At 55.3% G+C, this 7,028-nt stretch overlaps 1 long non-coding RNA gene across 1 annotated transcript; it reads right to left on the reverse strand.

The window, feature by feature from the left end:
- Positions 1 to 501: 501 nt before the first annotated feature.
- Positions 502 to 5,526, reverse strand: LOC124250468 (uncharacterized). Its single transcript, XR_006891562.1, has 3 exons — positions 4,757 to 5,526; positions 3,303 to 4,602; positions 502 to 820 (listed from the first exon to the last, which is right to left on the reverse strand). It is a non-coding gene; the product is annotated as an uncharacterized LOC124250468 (long non-coding RNA).
- Between the last annotated feature and the right edge of the window lie 1,502 nt (positions 5,527 to 7,028).

Below are 7,028 nucleotides of genomic sequence, written 5' to 3' on the forward strand. Positions count from 1 at the left end.
TCGAAGGGGGATGGGAGGAAGGCCTGGGGCCACAGTGATGCAGAAACCCCATTTGGCAGAGCGGGCGCCCTCTCTTGGTGAACCCAGATCTGCAGGCAGCCCGCATGTCTGGTGCAGACAGTTCAGTCTGAGGTTTTGACCGTCTCCTTGGGCACATATCGTTTCTCCACAGAGACTTGTGGACATCTGAGAGCAAGGACCACTCCTCCTTTTCCTTCGTGTCCTGCTAGAATATGGTCCAGTTCTTGCCTGCGTTCTTTCTAGTGGTTCGGGCTAAGCTGCTTCCCTTCCTGTAACCAAGCACAACGCTTTGTGACTAAAGCGCAATGTCCACATGGATGGTTAAAGGAAAGGTAAAAACTGAGTTTAAAACCATGATTCCCTCCATGATAATTACCAAAACCAAGATATGAAATTGTTCTTGCAACTGCAGACTACATTTGACTTTGATTTTTATTTCTACAATATAATATTGACAGTATACATTTGCTCATCGATTGTAACAGTGTATCACTCTGACAGGACGCGTTAATAACAGGGGCTAGGGCAGTGAAACTGCTCTGTATGACGTAAAGCGATGGATACGGGACATTATACACTGTCCCACCCCACGGACTGCACAACACCAGGAGGGAGCCCCAGTGGAAACCGCGGGCTCTGGGTGACGATGACGTGTCAGTGTAGGCTCATCAATTGTGGCAAATGCCTGGCTCTCGTGGAAGATGTCCACAGTCGGGGAGGCTGCGCGTGTGTTGGGGCGGGAGGTCCATGGGAGAGCTCTGTGCCTTCTGCTCAATTTTGCTGTGAACCTAAAACTGTTCTAAAAAATAAAGTGTGATTTTTTTAAAAAGTTCCAGCAAAGAAAACTATTATTTCAACGTAATAATAAAATAATAGGGGAACAATGGGTGGAGGGTGCGTGTATGGGAACTCTACACTATCTGCTCGATTTTCCTGTAAACGTAAAACTGCTCCAAAAAAAATAGTCTATTAATTAAAAAAAGAAAAGGGCAGTTATAGGAAACGTTCAGAGACCGGCCCCCTTTTGTCTCCTGACCTGTGAACAGCTTGGAGGCAGGCCTGACAAGTGCCCCATGAAAACTGCAAACTCGGTTAAGCCTCAATCCTTAAACCACTCTGATACTGTTGTTTGCTTAACTTAAAAGTGGGGAGGAGACCCTGATCCCATGGACGTAACTGCGATCCTGAATTTGCTGTTAGGCCCACCCGTGAGTTTCTTGATGATGTTGCTAAGGATGACTGTGTCACTGAGCAGCCCAGAGGTTGGTATGTTTGACAGCTTCATAGAAATTGCATTGTTCTGTGTGTGTTCTTCTGTAGCCTCATTTGTCACTTAATCGTAGGTTTTGAGACTGTTCCGATTCGGTGGGTATATTTCGAGTGCGTACATTCGCGCTGCTATGTAACGTTCCTGAGTGTGAACGCAGAGACCTTGTGCATCTGTTCTTGCTGAACAAAAGGACAGTGGGCAGAGGAGAGGCCAGCCTACGCCAGCCAAGGAGCTGGGATGGGGAGACCTCAGATTCCGAGCTTGTGTGTGTGTGCCTGCTCATTTACACACACACGCACACACTCCGAGTGGTGACTGTGGGAGTAGGCCAGGCTGGGTGTGATCAGAGAAGCAGCTGGAAGCTCATGTCAATCCAGAAAGCACCCCCAGCCAGGCCCGGTGCTGCTGGTATCGGGATTTTGAGCCTAACTCCTTTGCCGTCAGAAGTAGGCCAGCAGGCTTTTTGAAACCTGGTATGCACTTACAAAATAGAAAACCACATCGAAGCAGAGCGCCACGCACTCGTGATCCCACGGAAGCATCTGGTTGTTAAACATTAGTGCCAGCCGTCAACAGCTCTGCTCACGAGCACGCTGCTGATCTGCGGGAAGCCCCACCCCGCAGAGGGCCCGGGAGCGCAGGGCCTGCAGCAGGTGGCGAGGCCACGCCCTCAGGAAGGCACTGGTGAGTCCTGGGACACTGACAGCAGTAACCATGGCGACAACGTGACTTATAACCCAGGGGTAGCCCCTGCCATTAGTGAGGGCTCTGTGCCAGGTCCTTCCAGACAGCGCCAGCAGCCTGCCACTCCCAGCTGTAGCATTGTTGACCCTGCTTTGCAGATGGGGGCTCCATCACTTGCCTGAGGTCACACACTGAGGTTGGGATCTGAACTCACGTCAGACTCAGAACCTGTGCTGAGAACTAGGCCGACTGGGTGAGGCAGGGGCAGCATCGGGTGCAAAATGCAAGGGGTTCTGGTTGTCGGGTGCTGACCCCAAGAGTGGGTGCCCCCTGGCAGTGTGTGCCCTGTGCTGTCCTGCCCACCCTGGGCTGGCCCTGCTTCTGCATGCAGCCCGAGGAAGGGTCTGCCTGGGAGACCCCAGGGTTGGTCCCTTGCAATGGGGCGATGGTCTCTGACGGCCCCCCGCCCAGTCTGTCTTGCCCCCTCCACCTGTCTCTCTCAGCCTCTCCTGCTCCTGGAAGCACATCCTATAAGTAACCCTCTGGGCCCACCCTCGGTGTCCCCCATAGTCCATGGGGAGAGTGTGCCCTGCCCAGCCTGTAAGCCCCAGCTTGATGCATCTCTTCCCTGGGCCCTCCGTCAGGCCTCTCTCACTTTCTGCTCTTTATTGTCACCCCCAACCCCCACCTCTGCCTTCTCCGGCAGGACTCTGAGCCCCTGGACGGAGGCAAGGTCTACCCCGCTCAGACCCTTGGGCTAACTCAGTCACTGGCGTGTACTCAGTCAGGGCTGAGTTTTAAAGGTGCCAGAGCAGCAGAGCAGCCAGCTCCGCTCTGTCCTTCCCAGTGCTGGAACCCCAGCGGGCACAGCTAAGCCCTCTGGCTCCACCACTCCTCAAGGAGGGTCCATCTTCAGGAGGGTCAGGTCACCCGGAGCCCAAGGACCCCCCCAGCCAGGTAGGCGGATTTCTCTGAGCACCTGACAATGGGAGCTGGGTCAGCCCAGGCAGGGTCTCCACAGCCCCCTGACCTCTTTCCAAATGCCATTACCAAGGGTCTTGCCTGGCAGGAGGGGCAGTGGCTTGAATTCCTGGAGGCAGAGACGCCAGCCCACCCACACATCCCTCCCCTCGAAACCTGTCACACTCCTCTGACGTGACCTGGGCCGTGACCATCACCCTGGTCCCTGCAGCACGGGGACTGCCGGTGGCCGTTGGAGTTGGGGGAGCAGAACGGCCCCTTGTCCCTCCCACTGTGTCTTCTGGCCCCCGCCTGGCTTCCTTCCTCCCACCCTGTCTATCTCCCTCCCAGACACCCTGCCACTCACCTGCACCTCCACCCCGGGATGGATTTGGGGGAGCAGGGCACCTCCCGTGTCCACGCGATGGCTCCGCCGATGAGAGCGGCATGTGTGAGCAGAGGAATATTCCACTGGTGTTAGTTTTTATATGAAATTACATATGCACCAGCTTAATGCACTAATGTCAGAGCAAATAAATATACATGGAAACAGCCAGCCCCCGCCTCGCTCTGCCGTCTCGCTCCGGCCCGGTGCTTATACTCCTGGGCTCCCCACGCCTTTAATCTTACTGATTCATTTTCCTGCCTTCAGTGTGGCATATTAATGTTAGGTAAAAAAGTATTTCATCAGTTTTTCTGAAGGTCTTATTTCATTTTTATTCAAGAATGTGTAATCCTGAGAAAAAATAATTACATGTGAGATCAACAGTGTAGCTCTGACCTGAATTCACAGAATCACAAAATCTCAAAACCAGAAAGGGAAGTTAGAGCCAACTCTCTCATTTCACAGAGGAGAAATTGAGGCCCAGAAAGAAGGAAGGACCATGGCCTACCCAGTATCTTAGCCAGTCTGTACCAAAGCCAGGCCTGACCCCTTGTCCTTCTCACACCCACCCCAGAACCCTCATAGGCCACGTGTAGACAGAAGGTGTTTACCTTGCTCATCTCATAAGAGAGCAAGTGTCTCGGGCCTGGAGGTGATTCACCAGACCAGACAACCACCACTCAGAAATGCTGTAATAATCGTAACCACTGCTGTCCCCTGACCTGCCCAGGACCAGGCCCTGTGCTGAGCACTGTGCATGCTTCCCCTTACTGAATGCTCAGCTGCTACGATTGCTCCCATTTTACAGGTGCGAACCCTGAGGCACAGGGCAATCTGGAAACTCGTCGAGGCCACATAGGTAGTGAGTGAGGCGTCAGGATTTGCACTCAAGTTCATCTGGCTCCAAGGCTTATGCTAACCAGTACGCTACATTGCCAGGGGAGGATTATCCTCCTCAGGCAGGAAAAAGATAGCTTCTAAGGCCCCGCAGAGGTCTAAGAGCCCACAAAACACTTGAGCATATCACCGGGGCCCTTCAGCACGGCCGCGAAGGACGGTTGTATCAGTTACCTATTGCTGCCACGAATTTAGCAGCTGCAGACAACACGAATATAATATCCTACAGTCCCAGGGTTGGAAGTCCAGCTGGTCAGGCTGGTTTCTCTGCTCAGAGTCCCACAGGCCAACTCCAGGCATTGGCTGGACCACAGCCCTTGCTTCATGCTCTGGAGGAGATGCCACTTCTTTGCTCGTTCAGGGTGTTGGTGGAATTCAGCTCCTTCTGTTGGAAGGACAGATCCCTCTGCTTTGCTGCTGTTGGCTGAGGGCCACTGCCGGCTTCCAGAGGCCGGTCAGCCTCCCCGGCTGGTGGCCCCTTCCGCCTCCCAAGCCGGCAGCCACAGGTCAATTCTCACCCACCCTTCGCATCCTCCTACCTCGTCGTGTCTCTAACTCCTCTGCCCTCTTCTTTCACTTCTAAGGGTCCTTGTGGTGACATCAGGACACGTAATCCAGGCTAACGCCCCCATCTCAAGGTCCATGACCTTAATCACGTCTGCACAGTCCCTGCTGCCATGTGACAGATTCACGGGGCTGGGGACGAGGGTGTGGGCATCTGTGGGGGAACATTATTCTTCGTACTGCACGTGAAGACGGGAAACGCTCTAGTGGGACAGAACTTCAAGCGATGCTTCCTGGGAGCTGAGGAGGCCCTGGGTGAGGGTCCGCAGGGACTCCTGGCTGGGCTCACGGCTTGGCCAAACACTCAGGGACTGGGGAGGACAAGGCTGGAAGGCTGGTGACGAGGAGTTTTGGGGAAGAGACGTGTGGACAGTTTTCTCAAAATGGTCCAGAGGGTGAACGTACCTGCGTCCAGAGCCACATCATCCACCTCCAGCATCGTATTCTCCATGACTGGCGCGTTCTGGACTATGCGACACGGCAGTGCTGTCATGCCCAATGGGAGAGCTCGCCCGAAGGTCTCAGTGGAAGGAGGTCCTTCTCAGCAGTCAGGTGGACAAGACGACTCCCCCATGGCCGTCTGCTGGCCTCCAGCTCCAGCGCCTCCAGTGTCTGTCCAGTGGCCCACATGCTAAGTGGCCTTAGCGGCAGGAACGAAGGCTACACCTGGAAGAAACGACGAGAACTCACCCTTCGGGGCTGACCTGACGCCCACCACTGTGGGGTGCCCAGTTTTCCAACTACAGTCAACAATGTTCAGCCTCTGTTTGGAGTTAAATTGTATCCTCCCAAAAAAGATGTTGAGGTCCACACCCCCATCCCTGGGAATGTGACTTTATTTGGAAAGAGTTTTTGCAGATGTCGTTGTGTTAAGATGAGGTCATTGGCCCTAATCCAATATGATTTTTATAAAAAGGGAAATTTGGCCAGAGACAGACATGCGCGCAGGAAGAACGCCGTGGGAAGGTTCGCGGACGGTGGTGTGGGAGGCAACGAGCCCACAGTTACGGATGATGGAGGCAGGGCAGGAAACGACCGTGGACCTGAGCCGGCCACGGGGCTGATGGCACCTAGGATGACCCCTCTGGGGAGGGTGAATGGTTTGAGGGGAATCTGGTGGGAACCTTTTCACAGAAGTGTAGATTTGGGATGAAGGGTGAGCAACAGACGAAATAGTGAACTTTGTCATTCTTTAGGTGCTGTATTTACCAAGATTCAGTTGCAGAAAACAGAATCCACTCTAGCTTTCATGATGGGAGAGAGTTTATTGCAGGGCACAAGAGGGCTTTGAGAATCCCGGGGCAGGGGGTTAGCTTAAGAAATAGCCTGTAGGGTGAGCACCTGCAGGACCCTCACCCAAGGTCACACCACGGTGCAGGGCCGTCATGGCTGTGGCAGATGGTGAGGGCCGACCCTCCATCTCGGCTGCCCAGCTGGGACCCCCTCCAGGGCCGGGGCATCCTGCCTCCCGTCAAAGGAACTGGGAGCAGCGGGCATGCGATGCCCCACTTCCCTGGCAGCTGGGGTCAGTCCACGACCTGGACTCCGCCAGTCAGATGCTCCCACCCAGACCGCAGTGGGGGGACATGGGGCTGGGCCCCAGGCCTCAAGGAAAACAGGGCTGCCTGGGATGGGACCCCCAGCCCACATTCTGGAGGGAGCTGACACTTCCACTGGGGAACAAGCAGCCCACTGAGCCCAACAGAGCAGTGGCAATATGAGCAGAGTCCCTCCCGTCTCCCTCCAGAGCCCCCTCTGCCCGTCCCAGGAGGCAGGCTTGCACCAGTCCCCAAACGAACGCCGAGCTCCATGCCTCCAGGTGGATTTGGCTGATGCGGAATCCAGGCCACGATAGGAGGGAGGGAGGGCGTGTGGTCAGGGACTTCATCTCTGTGTCCCTCCCCAGGGGGCCCACGGCCCTGGCCCTCACAGTCAGTGTCCTGCAGCCCGGCCTGCTTTGTGGGCCTTCTCCTGAGCCCTGGGACGTGCCCCACCCGCCTTGTGCCATGGGTCCTAGGACGGGGACAGCTGGTCTGCAGCTCCCCCAGGTTCCTGCATTCTCCCCTGCGTTTGCCCTTCACCACACACCTCTGTAAATGGTCCCTTTACAAAGCTCCTGAGGGAACCCTCTGTCCTCCAATGGGACACCAGCTTTCACAGAATGGGTGCTGGACGGCCCCCCAGCGGGTGGGGACCTCACCATGAGCACACGGCTGCAGGAGGACTGGTGCATGCACAGGGAAGGAA

The sequence above is a fragment of the Equus quagga genome, chromosome 1 (genome assembly GCF_021613505.1).
Source record: "Equus quagga isolate Etosha38 chromosome 1, UCLA_HA_Equagga_1.0, whole genome shotgun sequence".
NCBI lineage: Eukaryota > Metazoa > Chordata > Mammalia > Perissodactyla > Equidae > Equus > Equus quagga.